At 44.1% G+C, this 19,277-nt stretch overlaps 1 protein-coding gene across 3 annotated transcripts in view; it reads right to left on the bottom strand.

Annotated features, from left to right (window-relative positions):
• The window catches only part of RALY (RALY heterogeneous nuclear ribonucleoprotein), an 84,699-nt gene that overhangs the window by 43,488 nt on the left and 21,934 nt on the right, over nt 1-19,277 (bottom strand). For 2 of the 3 annotated variants that reach the window (XM_018057731.1, XM_018057733.1), the window contains exon 2: nt 4,564-4,646. The exons of the other annotated variant lie outside the window; for it this stretch is intronic. The gene's annotated coding sequence lies outside the window, so the exon portion shown is untranslated. The remainder of the gene's footprint in view (nt 1-4,563; nt 4,647-19,277) is intronic. 3 annotated transcript variants of the gene reach the window in all.

Genomic DNA, 19,277 nt, shown 5'->3' with positions numbered 1-19,277 from the left:
GGTTCAGAAAGATTCCACATGCCTCAGGGCCACTAAGCCCTTAAGCCTTAACTATTGAGCCCAGGTGCCTAGAGCCCGTTCTCCAGAAGGAGAGAAGCCACCACAATGAGAAAGAAGCCCGTGCACCACAACTAGAGAAAGACCAAGTGCACCAACAAAGATCCAGCGCAGCCAAAAATAATTAAAATAAGAAATACATTTCTAAAAAATTCAAAAAAGAAATCACAATCCTTCACAAACTCTCCCAGAAAACAGAGGGAAGACTCTCCAGCCTAAGAGACCAGTATTACCCTGACACCAAAACCAAAGATATAACAAGAAAACTATAGTGACTGACATCTCTCATGAATACAGGCAAAAATCTTCAACAAAATATTAGTAAACCAAATCAAGACCATACAAAAAGGATTATACACTATAGCCAAGTGGGATTCATTCTAGGAATGATGTTGGTTTAATATCCCAAAATCAATTATCATAGTGCCATGTTAGAATAAAGGATAAAAAACCACACAAACAAACAAAATTCAACATCCATCCATAATAAAACCTCTGAATAAACTAGAAATAGAGAACTTACTTAGCCTCATAAATAGAAGTCTACCAAAAAGCCCTGCAGCAAACATCATACTTACTGGTATCACACTTAAGTACTCAGAAAGACTGAATCCATTCTCTTTAAAACTGGGAACAAGGTAAGAGTGTCTGTTTTCACCAATTCTGTTCAACATATTGGAGGTCCTGGCCGATACAATCATGCAGAGGGATTTTTTTTTAATGGATGTTAGATTATGTCATTCATCTACTCAAAAATATCCAGCGGCTTCCTATTTCGCTGAGAATAAAGCCCCACGTGATCCGAGTCCTTGTCTACCCTTGTGACTTCTCCATAATCCACTCCTCCTATTGCTCAATTCATCTCTAGCTACACTGGTCTCCTTTGTTCCTCAAAACATTAAGCATGCTCCTATTTCAGGGCCTCCAAAGTTACTGAACTCTATGCCTGGCATGTTATTCGCCAAGATATACACACAGCTCATACTACTGCATCTTGTACATATTTCTGTACAGATTTTAGTTTCTCATGGAGGCCTTCTTTCATCACATGGTCCCTCCCTATTCCCTTTTCCTGCTTTATTTTTCTTCATACATATTCATTTGTTTATATTCCACTAGAATTTAGGCTACAGGAGACAAAACTATTTTCTTCACTGCTACATTTCAAACACTTAAAACTGTGCCTGGCACATAGTGGACACTCAGTAAATAGGCACTGAATGAATGGATATCTTTAAAAGGAAAAGACATTCATATTCAAGAGAATGAATAAAGGCAGGGTTGGGGCCGGTGGGGTGGGTGGAACCACTGTCCCAAGAGGCTGAGAAGGACTGGGGTTTTAGGCCTTGGCTGAAGAGTTAGTGTAGAATAATAGAAAAAACTTGGCTTTTTAGAGCCAGATTCTTTTAAATTCTAAGTTTATTAGCTCTTCCAGTCACTGCCTGTGTGTCCCTCTCTGCTGCTGCTGCTGCTAAGTCGCTTCAGTCATGTTCGACTCTGCGACCCCACAGATGGCAGCCCACCAGGCTCCACCATCCCTGGGATTCTCCAGGCAAGAACACTGGAGCGGGTGTGTCCCTCTCTTAAGTCTCTATAATTTATAAAATGAGAATATCACCACCTACCTTTCAAGGTGTGATGAAAAGAAAATCAATTTATGTAGAGCATTCAATATAGCATCTGATACCACAGCAGACACTGCAAGTAATTAAACATTCTTTGATACTACTGGCCTTCAAGAACTACCTTAAAAATTACCTAGCCCTACCTTACTGAAGTGTACAGATGTCTACAGGGCTGTTGCCCTTAAAGTACAGCCTTCATACCCATTTCGCCTTTTCTGTCTTATCATTCTTCTTTTATATCTCCCTTACAGTTGGCTTTCAGCTCTCACCTCTGCTGCTGCTAATATAGCAGCTCCTCCTCCCCTTTATATGCCCTGTTCTTAATCTTCTGGGGGTTTAGAAACCAGATTGTTAAGCTTGTTACAACAACACATAAAAATAGGAATAAATTAGCACTGTGCAAGGTATTAAGGATAACAATGCTTTGCTACCTTTTGTTTTTTAGCTGGATTCTGGAAAATTGAGGATGTTAGATAAATAAGCTATTATATGAGTATCAGTATATTATACAGTTTTTTACATGGAACCATTCTTATTTTAAAAGAATCAACAATGGAACTACTTAGCAGGGCAGTTGTCATAAGAACAGTAAAATCCAAGCTTGATGCCCAGGCCATTGAAAGGCCAGAAGCTAAAGAACATTAGATTAACCAAGACAAAAGAGATGACAGCCAAGTGTCTGGAGACTTAGAAAAGGAGGGAAGGTTGGCCAAAGTGGATTTCCAGGAGCCTCAGGTGGAGGCATGGATCCCTCTGTGGACCCTCAGGCGGGCAGTGGGAAGAACAGAATGTCCCTTACTACAGAACACGAAGAGAGTATGAAGACCTCTATCACCGGCCAAGGGCGAGAGAAATGGTGGGAAAAGTGCAATGATCACGGCCTCTGATAGGATATGAGGCTACAGTATACATGAGTTTTCACTAACAATAGTGAGGGGTGGCAGTAGGTAGGGAACCTAGGGCCAAAATAGGAACAGCCCTCCTGGTCTAAGATAACAGTAGGTAACAAAGCAACATCCCAGTGGAAGCAGTCAGTGAATACAGACACATGCTGGGGATGGACTCCTGAAAACAACCATAATATCTGTACTGGCCGCGGACTTGCAGCCAGGCTGTGAGAGTGCATTTAAACCTGTACTCCGCAGCCTACATGCTGCAAATGATGGCTGCCAATGCTGCCTGGTTCTGTCTCTGTGCCCTGGAAAGACTGAATTTGTGGAACTTTTCAACTTTTTTCTGGTAGGGCCTGCAGCAGGAGGAGAGGAAGAGAAGAGCATGGGAGAAAATTTACAGTGTAGATTTCCAAAGCAAAACCTTCCCTTTTGCCTTTGGGGAGTGGGGTGGCTAAAGGTCAGGGACTGAGAATGCCAGAGATACCTATAACACTTTCTTCTCACTTCTCTCACCTCAGTTTTTACAATTCCCAAAGCTTTCCAACTTGCATTTCCCATTTGATTCTCTACAACATCCTATATGGTTGGTGTACACAAAATAAACATGTGAAGGTACATGGAGGCACTCTGACAACTTAAAAATAGGGAAACAGATTATCCAAAGGTAACTGAGAGAGACAATAAACCCCCAGGTTTTCCAACTATAAGTCAGCTCACCAGGTCCCTGTCCATGCTAGCCCAAGTGCTCATGGGGTCCCAGGTGTTATAGATGTTTTCTTCTCCTTCCACTCATATTTAAGCCTGGGTCTCCGCCTGCTTGGAGGTTCTTTCTTCCAGCCTCTTGGCCCACCTCACTAAAAATGTCCTTGCTCAGAAGGGACCCCCAACTCCTACCTGCCTTGCTGTGCCTTTCAAATAACTAGGCCTCCTTCCTGAACCCCTAAGAAGGTCTGTCTTCTTGAATTTTATAAGAGAAATCATGATTCCAAGGAGATTAGCAGTCCAAAGAAAGCATGCCAAGTCAGAGAGAATGGTATTCACAGACTGACCTGGATTCTAAGATCAGCTTTATGGATTTTCAGGCGTATATCCTGGGCATATTACTTCAGTTTCCTAAGCCTCAATTCCCTCATCTATAAAATGGGATTTTATATAGTATAAATGAGATCCATAACACAACTGACTCTTAATATGTTGATTTCCCATCCTATTTCACCATCTGCAGTCTTCCTTCTAAAATTTGCTGGACTTTCCCTTCACAAAGCCCCACTCTAACACTGCATCCCCAGCTCCACTGATGATCCATATTCTGCAGGACTGATAAAACCACAGGATTTCCCAAAACTGAGTCTGGGCTTGGTAGGTCACACTCAAGACTGAAATCAGAAAAGTCTATGAAGGGCTATTAAGTCATGCTAAGAGAGCTTGTGGGAGGTATGAAAAGGCTATGAAGGCAATAGCACCCCACTCCAGTACTCTTGCCTAGAATATCCCATGGACGGAGGAGCCTGGTGGGCTGCAGTCCATGCGTCACTAAGAGTCAGACACGACTGAGTGACTTCACTTTCACTTTTCACTTTCATGCACTGGAGAAGGAAATGGCAACCCACTTCAGTGTTCTTGCCTGGAGAATCCCAGGGATGGGAGAGCCTGGTGGGCTGCCGTCTATGGGGTCGCACAGAGTCGGACACGACTGAAGCGACTTAGCAGCAGCAGCCAGCATGAAGTCATGTTAAGAGAGCTTGTGGGAGAATGGGTTTAGCTAGGTCCAGGATACCACACAGCAGAAAGTAGCAGGCAGAAGCCAGCAGGAAATGAGCGTGCTTTTGCTTTATTCATGGCAAGTGATCCCAGACTGTCTGCCTATGACAGTCTCTTAGGCACGGAGTAGGAGAGTAATTATAAGTTACCTGTACTAAGGGTAAAAATAAGCCCCAAACTAGTTACCCTGTATCTTGGCCCAAGCTTGCCCAGGTACCCTCACTCACCAGTAGCAAGGCTGAGCTCAGCCAGCAAGTTCTTCTTTTGTGTTATAGGGTCAGCACCAACTGCCTCAGGGAAGAGGGCTCACCTAAAACAGAGAGAAGTCAGTCAGGGTCTTGCTCAAAACAGGCCTGAGCTTAGGTCAATGCATGCATTTGAAGTTCTTGCCCTCACAGGTCTTGCAACCTAGCAAAAAAAAAAAGGTTAATAAACAGTTTCAGGTTGTGCTAAGGGCTATAAAGAAAAATAAAGCAAAGCAAGGAAAGAAAGAACGACTATGAGTGAAATGAGGTCTATTTTAGATAAAAGTCAAGGAAGACTTCTCCAAGAAGCAGTCGCTAGACAGAGACCCAAGTAAGGGGGTGAGGTCTGCAAAGATCAGAGGAAGAGAGCTTCAGAGAGGGGAAATAAGCACAAAAGCCCTGAGGCAATAATGGGCAAGAGGAAGTCTGTTACACTAAGAACAAGAAAGTCTACAGAACTAGAATGTAGTGACGGAAAGAAAGAGGTTCCTCCAGGCTTCCAAAACCTAGAACCCAGATGGGACAAACTTCCAAGCACTATGATGTTGACTTCAGTTTTCTCCACTTACCCCGTCCTCTGTTGGGACAGAGAAACTCCTATATTATTACTTGGAATGTGGGGTAGAAATGACTGGGGTAAAGAGAACAGTAGCACAGTGCCAAGCCTCGTTGTAAACACTTTGCTTGTATTAACTCATTAAATCTTTAGGAACTCTTGTAAGGTTGGTGTGGTATTACATTCTTCACTTTTTCTAAGGGAAAACAGATAAGGAGATGCTAAGCAAATTTGCCCCAAGTCACACAGCTAATAGATGGCAGACTTGGGGCTTCAACCTGAGTTCAGCCTCCAGGGCTTGCCTTCTTCATCATACATTATACCACTTCTCAAAAAACAGAAGGAAAAAAGACAGAAAACGCATGCTCTAGTCCTGGCTGACATGACTCAGAGCCCTCATTTACATCCAACGCTGGGATACTCTCCATTTACTTGCAGTCCAGGCTTTTTACTAAACACCGGTTGACTCCTGAGTCCTTCAGCCAGGTAGTTCCAAAGGATACTGTGAGCACAAAGCTATGATAATCACCACCACCACAACAGTCATTTAACTGCCATAACATTTAAGGCACACTTTGAAATCGTCTAAGTACTGGGTTAAGCACTTTACATGTACTATTTTATTTCCGAGAAGGAATGACAGCTGCTGTAAGACCTGGGTAGAAGGATCTGGGGGCAGGGCTCCAGGTATGAACAAAGTAGCAAACACAAGGAACTAAAGGATCTCTGCAGGCTGAGGTTAAAGCCCAAAAGCAAGCCCCAAAGCGGAGGCACTAAGAGGTGGGAGGTAATAGGAAAGGACTCAGCTCCTCCAATTAAATAATATGTCAACAAACTGTGAACCCTTCTCCCATTTCCCAGTCCCCATGGTTCAGCAAACAGTGTAACAATTCTCTCAAGTACATATTTAGACTTCAAAATGTTCAGGCTCTTCAACCCCTTCTTCCCTCATCCCCAAGTCCTTGAAGGGTTTTTTTTTTTCTTCCTAATGGCTCTACATCCCAACCATCTTTATTCCCCACTGTGTCAACTTTCTCTTGGTTCAAGATCTCATTATCTCCTGCCTGCACTACTGGAATATTTCTTAGAATTTACTGACATTACAAGGACAGGCTGTTAAGAGTAGCCTCTTCCCTGGTCTCTCTTTGACTAGTCTTCCACCGCCCCTTCCACTCCAATCTATTGGAGCCCACACTTTTAGACTCCTGTTCCTAATGCCACTCCCCTGCTCAAAAAAATGGCATGGCTCCAAATCACCTCAGCCTTGCTCTCTAGACTCTTATACCCCGGGTCTGGTCATCACTCACGACTGTGGGCCTTCCAGTTACCATACTTTTATCCATGTTGCTGTCTCACCTGGAATGACTCTTCATTTATTCATATTCAAATTCATTTTAATCTTCAAGGCCTAGCAATTAGGTGAAGTTATCCTGAACCCTTCCTCTCCTCTCTGCTGTGTTCTTGAAAATACCTCTGGCTGTGACTACAATCAAAGCTCTGTCCTCACCATCCACTAAGGCTTCAGAACAGTTCCTCTGTTTTTCTTCCATGTAAACATTACTACTGCTTCTAGACAATGAAGACCTAGTCAGTTAAGATTTGTGTTCAAATTTCTAATACTCTTACTATGGATCTATCTCCTAACAAAAGACCTGAGTTTTAACCTGAGCCTCAGATTCCTTAATTATAAAACAGGGATACAATTCCCACTGATACAGAATCAATGTGATACTGTAACAGGAGAGGAAAGGTCAAGAGTGAAGGTGGGAGACCCAGCCAAATCGTCAACAGCTCTGTCAGCTGCAAACTCTCCCAAGTCTCCTATCCAGTGAATCAAAAAACACCTAAGGCCAAAGGGTAGATAGGAAAGTATGCCTACTTCAGAAAGTTTGGAAGACTTGTGTCTTAAAAGCTGGATCTAACATAAATAGCTAGCTGAGTTTTCCATTGATCCAGCTTCCACTGCTCTACCTCCCAACATGGCACAACTGACTTGCCTTGAAGGCCTCGGTTGAAGAACTCCATATACACACAGCCTGGTACAGCAGTACTCAGGTAACTGGAAAGATCTCATCCCACTATGGTCTCATTCCAGACCTGTCTTCATTGTGTGAGTTCTGCCACCTCTTGAAAATATGGCTATGTCAGCACAAGACAACACTGAATCTTTACAGTGATTAATGAAACCACAATAGAGTATTACTCAGCCATAAAAAAGAATGAAACAGTGCCAATCTGCAGCAACATGGATGAGCCCAGATTATCATACTAAGTGAAATAAGCCAAAAAAAAAAAAGACTGTATGATACCACTTATATGTAGAATCTAAAATATGATGCAAATGAATATTAACAAAATAGAAATAGATTCACAGACACAGAAAACAAACTTATGGTTACCAAAGGGGAAGGGGGGATGTGAGAAGAATAGGAGTTTGGGATTAGCAGATACAAACTATATATAAAATAAACAAGGTCCTATTGTATAGCATAGGAACCTATATTCAATATCCTACAATAAATCATATTGGAAGAGAATAAAAAAAAAAACCACATTCATATAACTGAATCACTTAGTTGTACACCAGAAACTAATACAAAATAACACAACCTTATAAATCAAATATATTAAAAAAAAAAAGATTATTACGAACAACCTAACAGTTTCAAGAGTGCTATGTACTGTAAAAGTAGGGGAAGAGGGGGAATCAGTCTGACTAGAAGTGGCCTCAGAAGCTTCATTTCAGCAATGGCTTAGGCCAGGCCTTGATGCAGGGTGACAGAAAGACCTGGGCTACTGCTGGACTAGTTGTTATGTTGGCAACCTTCCTAATCCTAACACCCTGTGAAGCAAGTGATGGAATGCCTACTTTATAGCCAAGGTAACTGAATATGGGTCTTCCCTGGTGGCTCAGTGGTAAAGAACCTGCCTGCCAATGCAGGAGACACAGGTTCAACCCCTAGGTTAGGAAGATCCCCTGGAGAAGGCACCCACTCCAGTATTCTTGCCTGGGAAATCTCATGGACAGAGTGGCCTGGCAGGCTACAGGCCATGGGGTCACAAAAGAGCTGGACATGACTTAGTGACTAAAATTGAAGATGGGTGAGGAGGCTAAATGTATCATTCAGTCAAAGAGCTGGTAAGCAGCAGAGCCAGGATTTGAACCTAGGTCTGCTTTACTTTACTCCAAAGTCTATGTGCTTGCTTCATGATCTGCCTTACTCATGTAGCAACATCAACTCTGGAGCTCTTTCTACCTCAAAATCCAATGATTTGAATGGGGGTAGGGGGAGGGGAAGAACTATACAAAAAGATCTTCAAAACCCAGATAATCACGATAGTGTGATCACGTACCTAGAGTCAGACATCCTGGAATGTGAAGTCAAGTGGGCCTTAGGAAGCATTACTATGAACAAAGCTAGTGGAGGTGATGGAATTCCAGTGGAGCTATTTCAAATCCTGAAAGATGATGCTGTGAAAGTGCTGCACTCAATATGCAAGCAAATTTGGAAAACTCAGCAGTGGCCACAGGACTGGAAAAGGTCAGTTTTCATTCCAATCCCAAAGAAAGGCAATGCCAAAGAATGTTCAAACTATCGCACAATTGCATTCATCTCATAAGCTAGTAAAGTAATGCTCAAAATTCTCCAAGTCAGGCTTCAGCAATATGTGAACCGTGAACTTCCAGATGTTCAAGCTGGTTTTAGAAAAGGCAGAGAAACCAGAGATCAAATTGCCAACATCCGCTGGATCATCAAAAAAGCAAGAGAGTTCCAGAAAAAGCATCTATTTCTGCTTTATTGACTATGCCAAAGCCTTTGACTGTGTGGATCACAATAAACTGTGGAAAATTCTGAAAGAGACGGGAATACCAGACCACCTGACCTGCCTCTTGAGAAATCTGTATGTAGGTCAAGAAGCATCAGTTAGGACTGGACATGGAACAACAGACTGGTTCCAAATAGGGAAAGGAGTATGTCAAGACTGTTTATTGTCACCCTGCTTATTTAACTTATATGCAGAGTACATCATGAGAAATGCTTAACTGGAGGAAGCACAAGCTGGAATCAAGATTGCCAGGAGAAATATCAATAACCTGAGATATGCAGAGGACACCACCCTTACGGCAGAAAGTGAAGAAGAACTAAAGAGCCTCTTGATGAAAGTGAAAGAGGAGAGGGAAAAAGTTGGCTTAAAGCTCAACATTCAGAAAACTAAGATCACGGCATCTGGTCTCATCACTTCATGGGAAACAGATGGGAAAACAGTGGCTGACTTTATTTTTCTGGGATCCAAAATCCCTGCAGATGGTGATTGCAGCCATGAAATTAAAAGACACTTACTGGAAGGAAAGTTATGACCAACCCAGACAGCAGAGACACTACTTTGCCAACAAAGGTCCGTCTAGTCAAGGCAATGGTTTTTCCAGTGGTCATGTATGGACTTGAGAGTTGGACTATAAAGAAAGCTGACTGCTGAAGAATTGATGCTTTTGAACTGTGGTGTTGGAGAAGACTCTTGAGAGTCCCTTGGACTGCAAGGAGATCTAACCAGTCCATCCTAAAGGAGATCAGTCCAGAGTGTTCACTGGAAGGACTGATGTTGAAGCTGAAACTCCCATACTTTGGCCACCTGATGCGAAGAGCTGACTCATTGGAAAATACTCTGATGCTGGGAAAGATTGAGGGCGGGAGGAGAAGGGGACGACAGAGGATGAGATGGTTGGATGGCATCACCATCTCAATGGACATGAGTTTGGGTAAACTCCAGGAGTTGGTGATGGACAGGGAGGCCTGGCATACTGCGCTTCATGGGGCTGCAAAGAGTCCACGACTGAGCGACTGAACCGAACTGAGGGGGAGGGGAGAAGAGAAGAGGATGTTTACTGCTGCTGTGACTGAAGCGACTTAGCAGCAGCAGCAGGAGGATCTTAACTGTAACAACTCAAGTATCTGACAGAGTCTGGCAAGTAGAAGATACGAAGTACTTTGGGAACCTGTGACTGAATAAAACACCTGCCCCATCTACCTTTGTTCTTAGATCTAGAAGGTCCAACCAAGATCTCAAGCTCCATGTTCTGACTCTGAGCTCCATGTTCTGACTTTCCATGTCAAGTCATTTCACCTTTCTGGATCTTTTTTCTGTATCTGTGAAATAAGGGTCATAGTATCTACTTTCCTGCAGGATTTTCTGATGGATCAAGCAAGATTGTCAAGAAACAGTTAAACAATTTAAGTCTATTTCTAAAAAAATAAAAGAAACACAACAGCAGCAACAACAACAAAAAAAGGTTATTAGGAATAAATGAGAATAACTAAGGCTTTGGGCCTTAATGATGAAAAAGTGAAAGCATTAGTCATTCAGTCATGTTTGACTCTTCATGACCCCATGGACTGTAGCCTGGGAATTAAAAGACGCTTACTCCTTGGAAGGAAAGTTATGACCAACATAGATAGCATATTCAAAAGCAGAGACATTACTTTGTCAACAAAGGTCCGTCTAGTCAAGGCTATGGTTTTTCCAGTAGTCATGTATGGATGTGAGAGTTGGACTGTGAAGAAAGCTGAGCACCAAAGAATTGATGCTTTTGAACTGTGGTGTTGGAGAAGACTCTTGAGAGTCCCTTGGACTACAAGGAGATCCAACCAGTCCATCCTAATGGAGATCAGTCCTGGGTGTTCATTGGAAGGACTGATGTTGAAGCTGAAACTCCAATACTTTGGCCACCTGACGCAGGGAGCTAACTCATTTAAAAAGACCCCGATTCTGGGAAAGACTGAGAGCAGGAGGAGAAGGGGACGACAGAGGATGAGATGGTTGGATGACATCACCAACTCAATGGGCATGGGTTTGGGTGGACTCCAGGAGTTGGTGATGGACAAGGAGGCCTGGCATGCTGCGGTTCATGGGATTGCAAAGAGTCGGACACTGAGCAACTGAACTGAACTGACCCCATGGACTGTAGCCTGCCAGGCTCCTCTGTGTAATTCTCCAGGCCAGAATATTGAAGGGAGCAGCCATTCCCTTCTCCAGGGTATCTTCCAGATCCAGGTATCAAACGCTGGTCTCTTGCACTGTCAGCAGATTCTTTACCTTCTAAGCCACCAGGGAAGCCCCAATGATACATAAGTTATAGCGAAAGTATATTTTTCCTTTCTCTCAAGTCTTTTTTATTGTTTGATTCATCTTTTGTGGTACTTAGATGGAAAAAAAATACCTATCATTGAGTCACTTATGCCAGGCCCAGTAGTCTTGTACAGGTGTGAGAGTTGGGCCATAAAGGTGGCTGAGTGCCAAAGAATTAATGCTTTCAAGCTGTGGTGCTGGGGAAGATTCTTGACAGTCCCTTGGACAGCAAGGAGATCAAACTAGTCAATCCTAAAGGAAATCAAGCCTAAATATTCATTGAAAGGACTGATACTAAAGCTGAAACTCCAATACTTCAGCCACCTGATGCAAAGAGCTGATTTATTGAAAAAGACCCTGATGCTGGGAAAGACTAAAGGCAGGAGAAGGGGAGGGTAGAGAATGAGATGGTTAGATAGCATCATTGACTCAATGGACATGAATCTGAGCAAATTCTGGGAGACAGTGGACAGAGGAGCCTGGCATGCTGCAGTCCACAGGGCTGCAAAGAGTCAGACACGACTTAGTGACTGAACAACAACATCCCTACAGAATCCCTGCTGTTTAGAGTAGAGGAAACTCCAGGGAATACAGGAAGACTGAAAAGGTGTTTCTGAAGTGACATCTTCCTCGGGACAGAGGAAGGAAAATGGAAGCTAGTTCTCAAGACCTCCAGGGTGACAACCAAGGCACAAGTGAGCAGTCACAGGACATAATCATAGCATAACAGCTCCAGGTCCAATCAGGCAGCGCTCTCCTGCAGGGAGTCTCAGACCCATTTCTGGTACCATCAGTACGTGAAGGTGTGCAACTGCCCAGACAGCAGGGAGTATGAGACTAGCCACAGAGCAAACAGTTTTTGTCCCAGGAGCCACATCTGCCAATCTATTTTAGTTCTGTTTAGCCTGCCCCCTAACATCTTGGCCTCAAAACCCTAACTGCCTCAATCTTTGTGAGGTCAGCTCTTCCCAGCCTGGACCAAACCCCATGGTCTTGCAGTTCCAAACTCCTTCCAAAGACAAGAATACCTGACCTTGACTCTGATTGGCTCTACTGTGTGTTGCCTATGCCCCAGCATAATAAACCAACTGGCTGTGTTGCTGTGGGGGTTAAAAAGATGACCTCACAACATAATAAAAATGCAGCCAAGTCACAAAATGGCTCAGTAAAACCCTCTTCTACTCCGCAATAAAGACAGGTGTCAGGATGCACAGCATATCACAAAGAGAGGCCTGGGAGGGCAGCTGCTTTCTTAATGACAGGTGACATTAGGGCTCTCGAGCCCAATTCATGTCCATGTATGAGAACACTATACATGCCATAAATAGATGAAACTCAATCCAGGCAGTGTCTAGGCTGCCTGGAGGAATGTCCAGAGAATACAACAGACATGTAAGACAATCATTCTTGCCTTTTCTGGGCAGCTAACAGCATTTCTCCCTCCTCAGCTGAAGCTGTCTCCAGTTTTCCCCTTTTCCTTCCCCGAAAAACCAACCCTGCAGGAATCATCAAGGGAGGCACAAGTAATTACTGTTTTCTTTTCTCCATGCTAATGAGACAGTTGGATGGTTCCCCTTACCCCTCCGGAGCTGGAAGCGAGAATCTAAGGCTTTACAATCTGTAACCAACAAACCAAAGCTGGGGCAAGAGAGTGCGCTGCAAATGAATGGTATAGAAGATGGCTTTTTGTCCCTGATAAGACCAGAGCTGGAAGAGGCCCCACCATTTTACAGAAGGGGTGTTAAGACCAGAATGAGGAGACAGCTGTCCAAAGTGGTGGAAAGAAGGCAGGCAGTGGCAAGGCCCAAATCAGTCTCCTTACTTCTAACCAGAGCACTTCCCACATCATTCAGACTTCCTATAGTACAGATAACTTTGGAAGTGTCCTCAATGTGGAACCTGGAAAAGCACATTTCAAGTTCACATTAAGTTTCCAAATAGGTATTTAGAAAGCAATGACAAAGCTCTGCAGAAGTGGATTCAGCCCCAGGACTGGGGTTCTGGGGTAGAAGGCCAGGACCTCAGAGACAATGCCAATTTTACCCCAAATTTTAAGCCACAAGTAGATGGTCAGGCAAAAACACAATCTGTGAATTTTAGTTGAGATTCAGTGTAGTTACATGAAGACTGTAGATACCAAGGGTGGGGTCAGAACTAACTTTAAGAATGAATTTCAGGCCTGATAAATAAAGAACCACTTTAGAACACTAGGACCTCGGTCAGCTAGTCCAATCCTCGTATTTGACAGATGAAGAAATCAAATCTAGCACTATTGGAGGCATCACAGAGAAAGACCCAGGGTGAAGCAGCAGATTGAAAGATGCTATGCTCAAAGCTAGCCATGACCTGCCTGCCTAGCCATGGTCAGAAAATCAGGAAGACAGGGCCTCCGGGAAAAAACGCCACCATTCACAAAGGCTGTGGTGAGAAGAAAATGGTTCAAGTTGTTAAACTGGAATAATCTGCGGAATCGTAACAAAATTTTTAATTTTTTTTTAACTTGAAGACAATCTCCTGTCAGCCTCTAAAATCTCTTCCCTTCTCTCTCACTTCTATCCTAGCTCTATCACCTCAGGTTGGATTCAGCAACTCAAATTCAGCCCTCAAATAATTCTGACTCCTGGCAAGATATACTTAATTCCCATCCCCTACCCATAGGGCCTGGACATCAACCCTTCCTCCCTGCTCTCCTAGGCAGCATGGCAGAGTGGAAATAGCAAGCATACAGATCTGGGTTTGAGCCCTGGATCTGGCCACCTAAACTGGGTATCCTTAGGCGTTATTTAACTGCCTTCCTGAGTTTTGATGTCTGTTTTTCCCACCGTTATCCCCTACTTGGGGAGAGGGAATACTTAGGTATTCCTCTGTATCCTCAATGAGTCAGTCACTGTCTACTGAATGATCCTCTAAAACTCAGTTCCCACATCTGTAAAATGCTATCTGTGATAATATCACCTATCTCAGAGTCATGAGAAAGAACAAAAAATGTAAATTGCCTGGATCAGTGCCTGGCCCTTATTCCTCTACTCTATCAAGGATGTCAGGGCCAAATGTTTGCCTGTACTGAACTAGATGGCCCATCCTGGAGACACTATGCCTCGCTGAACCCTAGGGTCAGCTGGACCTGACCTCCAGTGTCTGTTCCACTCCAGTAATTAGATTGAGTGCCAGTTACTGAAACCTTGTCAATAAAAACAGCTAACGATATGACTATTCTCTTCATATTCAAAGGCAGTGAATTTGAAGCAAATGAGGTGTGTACTTACACAAATACTCCAGACTGAAAGGAGAGAGGTACACAGGATAAAAGGAAAAAAAAGGGAAAAGACTGTGATCCTAAGGTGGGAGTCTTACAGAACAAAGTCCAGATCCCAAGAGCTGGCTAAAGTCATCTGAAGGGCCAGAGACCAAAACAAATTGGCTGAGGTCACACAGAAAGCTGAAGGGAGAAAGAAGTTTGGAACCCACCACTGCAGTCTCCCATCTAGTGATTTTTCCTGTCCTCCAGGGTAGACACACATAGTCCTAGGAAAACGGGAGTGAGGCACTGGGGGCTCAAGGTAGTGGCAGGGAGAACATAAGAGATGCCAAGTGATACTTATGTCGTTTCCTGCTTTGAAAGGTGACTAAGAAATCAATTCAGCCTTTTGTTTTGCAGGGACTTAATATGCTCTGGAAGTTGAAGGGTAGAAATATCTGGACAGAACAAGTGCCAGCAGTTAGAGAAGGGGAAGGGCACAGTATGCCCTCAAACTATCATGAGCCCTTCTCCCACAACCTCTGCCCACCTGTTCCCAACTTCACAACTCAAACTATAAACTATGTTTCAAGTTGTCTAGGATATCTGTCTTTCCTAGACATAATCTAGGGGGTGCAGCATAGATAGTAGCAGAATAAGAGTTCTGTGTCATGAGGAAAAACCTGATTGGTTCTTTTCTTTGTTTCAGTCAACACATTCATCTAAACTTCTGGGAAAGTTAAGTGATTTGCCCAAGGTCACAGCTAATAAGGGCAAATCAGGACTTACCCATGTCCTGTGTCCTTTGTGACATGGTGACCTTCAGAAAATTTGACTCTTACAAAGTTGTGAGAGGTAGGTAGGGGAGGTGTTCTCTGTTAAATCATACTGCCTCAGCTTCTGAAGTCTCATTTGACACCTCCAATTCATTTCAGGCTTACTCTTAACATTTATCTCCTCTTACAGAACTTTCATAATTACTTTCTAACTCAGAGATCAGCAAACTTTCTGTATAGGGCCAGCAGTCTCTGTAGTATTTGACTCTGCCAAGGTAATATGAAACCAGTCATAGATGAACAAATCAGTGTGGCTGTCTGTGTCCCAGTACAACTTCATGGAAAGAGGCTGCAGACTGATTCAGCCCACAGGTCACAGTTTACTTGATATCTGTTCTAACTAATCTACTGTCTCCAATAACCCTGTCTCTCAATCCACCACACATACTCCTATCACAGCCCTACAGCCCTACAGCCCCAACGGACTCCCTTTACCTACAGGATAGTTTAAACCCTAATCTCATCCTCTATCATACCCTTCCCTGCTCACTGTATTCCAATCACAGCAGACTGTCACCTGGCAACTTTCTACCATCACACTATTCCCTAAAACCTGCAATGCCCCTCTCCATTCCTCTGACAATATTACCTATTCCGGGCAAGTTCAAATGCTAACACCTGTGGGGAATCTTACCTTTTTTCTGTCTTATGTAACTAGTCACTATATGGCTGAACTTCATCCACTACTGCCTCCCTACTCCCCCCACAATTCTAAGCTTCTCAGGGGGCACAGAGTGTGTCTTATTCAACTCTGTATCCTTTGCAGTACTTAACACCCAGTGTCCACTGACTGAACAGGCTTTCAGGCTACGAGAAAGTAACTAGAACATGGGGATCTTTGGTCCTAATAGAACCGTGAGATTACTCACAGCATCAACAGAGCCTTCAGGCTGTTTCAAGGACTGTCTCCCTCCCTCCCCAACATGTTTCCTTGTCTGTCCAGGTAGCTAGTCAAGACAGGGGTCAAGACCAGGCATTTCACTAAGTTGCTTCTAGCCTATGCTGACACATGTGAAGAGAAGAGGAATCCTATTTTCAGAGCTCCTTGTCCCTGACCTCAAACTGTAACCTTAATACCAGCCATCAACTGATCCCAGACACAGATGTAGCCCTAGATCAGCAGACAGCCCTCTAAAAAGTGCAGGTCCCCCACAGGCAGGGGATTTCACCCAGGGACAGGCTCAGAGGATGCAGACCAACCTCAACTGAAGCGAGAACTCAAAGGTATGTGGTAAGAATCATCAGGAGCAACACCTCTGAATGCAAAGGGACCGCTGCGGAGATTCAGGGGTCCTGTAACCCACAAGTGAGACTATCCCAGCTTGAGGAAGCTGTGAGGTCAAAGACTAATGGCCGATAGGGAAAAACAAAACAAATACACAGAAGAATTTTTCTCCTAAGCCCAGAACAGAACATTCCATCTGGGTAAGTAAGCTTGTCACAGGCATGGGGTACTTAGCATATCTGCCATTCCAGGATTACAGCTGTCAAGTTTTAATTAGGGTAATTAGAGTTAAAAATGTAATTTCATTTCAGGGGTATTCTGAACAGATTCCATTAATTTCTTTTTTAAAAGAACACAGGAAGGAGGGGCAGGCATGCAGAGGATTTTGGCATCAGAGAAGTAAAGCCCTCTGCCTGGGTGGACGAGCTTTCAAACCATTGCCAAGAACCCCCAGCATCTCTGCAGGTTTGGCCCAGAGGGCAGAGGCTGCTGCTCTTCAGCTTTCTTCCCTAGTTTCGTCTCTAAAACTGTTTCAGTCAGCGTCTGCTAATAAACCCACCCGTCTTCTCCCCCACCTGCTCCCGTGTTACTACCACTGAGTGGCTACTATGACAGTCCTAAGTCTAGCAAAGGGCAGAGCTGTCAATCTGACTGGCTACATGTTGGGCACTACTCTAATGCCTACCCCCACCCCCCTTATCAACTGTTCCTGGGCCCATCTTTGTGGTTTCCTCTGTGCTAGTTCCCTGGTCTGGAGTGATCTCCTTGTGCCCCTACTCTTACTCTCCCTTCAGAGCCAGATTAAAGTTATCTCCTCCAGAAAAAAACCTACCTTCATGCCTCTGTGATTCCAGAGTACCTTGGATACGCCTCTATTAAGGCACACAAAGAATACTGTGGTTTCTCTAACTCTGATGTTAGACTGTGAGGTCTTTCAGAGCAGGGACTGGGTCTTGATCTAGGAATCCTTAGCACTAGCACAAGCCCTGACACACAGGAGATACTCAACAAATATTTGTTGGATGACCAACTCCAGGCGGAATTTGGCCTGAGCACATTAGCAGCTGAGCATACTAAGCCCCTGGGTTGTGCACAGGGCTAGTACAGAAACCTGACTCAGCCCTCCCACTGATCCCAAATGATGATTGATCTCTCCCATTAGAGCCTACTCACTCCTTAGGGACCTTGGAAAGGCGATGAGAAAGCCAAAGCAAGCAGAGCATCTCCCCTTATCCTCCTCAACCACTGGTTTTAAGGAATTTCCTCCACTGTTTGAAGGGCTCTGGCTTCCCTGGTGGCTCAGTGGTAAAGAACCCACCTGCCAAGCAGGAGACTTGGGTTCAATCCCTGGGTCGAAGATCCCCAGGAGAAGGAAATGGCTACCCACTCCACTATTCTTCCCTGGGATATCCCATGGACAGAGGAGGCCTGGCAGGCTACAGTCCATGGCACTGCAAAAGATTCGCACACAACTTACTGACTAAACAACAACAATTGAAGGGTTTCAGGGAAAAGGTCTCAGCTCCAGTTCAGTCTACAGAAGGGTAAGGGACACCCCTGGTTTAAAAAAAAGAGTCCATCAGCTTGGTTTAGAAAAATAAATCACCAACTTGGAATCAGTGTTACAGATGCTCAAAAATACTGTAGTGCAGTACAACAGAGAACATGCTATGTGACACAGGAAAGCCAAGTCACTTCACTTCTCTGAGCTCGTTTCCTTTTCAACCTATCCCAGTGAGTTGCTAGGGGAAATGAACATACAAAGAGGCTTTATCAACATTAACACTAAATGATTTTTCCATCTGAAGAAGGGGCCTATATTACATACCTAGCACTATATTACATGAGTTTATAAAGGTGAGGAAAATATATCAAAGGGGGACACACATTAACCATTTCCCCATTTGCTCAGGACAGCCCTGCCTGCTGGTCCCTAGGGAAAAGGGCTATACCAGCAGGACCTTTGTGTCGACAAGCATAACCAGATCTACTTCACAGTAATCAGATTCTCCTCCAGCTTCCTCCCAGGTTCCGCAGGCCTGGCTGCAGGCCCATATCGATCCATTTCTAATTAGGATCTGTGTCAGAGCTTCTGACAGAAGGTCAGGACCTAGGCTGCCTCTGCTGGCCTCTGGCCAAAGCCCAAAATGCCTTGCCCAGAATGGACAGAGAATGGACACTTTTGTGGTAGAAAAGTATCCCAGACTGAACTTATCATAAACCAGCAGGAAATTTTAGAGCTGAAAAGATCCTCTATGAGCATGAGCTTTGTTGTATTACAGTTGAGAAGGCAAATGTCCAGAAAAGATAACTTGTCCAAGGTGATACAGAAAGGTAATGCAGATCCTCCTCCCTATCAGTTTCCCAGCCTGGCTGCACAACAGGAGGACTCTGGGGACTTGTTAAACACACAGTTCTCCCAGCCCCACCCTAGAAAGTCTAATCTGGAACATCTACAGTGGCTCTGGCTCTTCTGCCAGTATATGATCACCTTCCAACAGAAGTGAACCCTGATATCACAGGATCCAGTTTGGAACTAGACTGAAATACACCTTGGCACATAACAGTATCATTTAGAAGCAATCCGCTATTGTTTGATCCAGCCCTCCCCAACCTGCCATAGTAACAGTTACTCTAGAGGCCTTAGTCAAAGCATCTGTCATAAATGGTTCTGACTTCCTAATGGTCTGCCAGTGTGGCTGTCAACAAAGACAT

The sequence above is a fragment of the Capra hircus genome, chromosome 13, assembly GCF_001704415.2.
Source record: "Capra hircus breed San Clemente chromosome 13, ASM170441v1, whole genome shotgun sequence".
NCBI lineage: Eukaryota > Metazoa > Chordata > Mammalia > Artiodactyla > Bovidae > Capra > Capra hircus.
The sequence above is the reverse complement of the archived record's forward strand: the minus strand, read 5'-3'. Positions and strand labels throughout refer to the sequence as shown.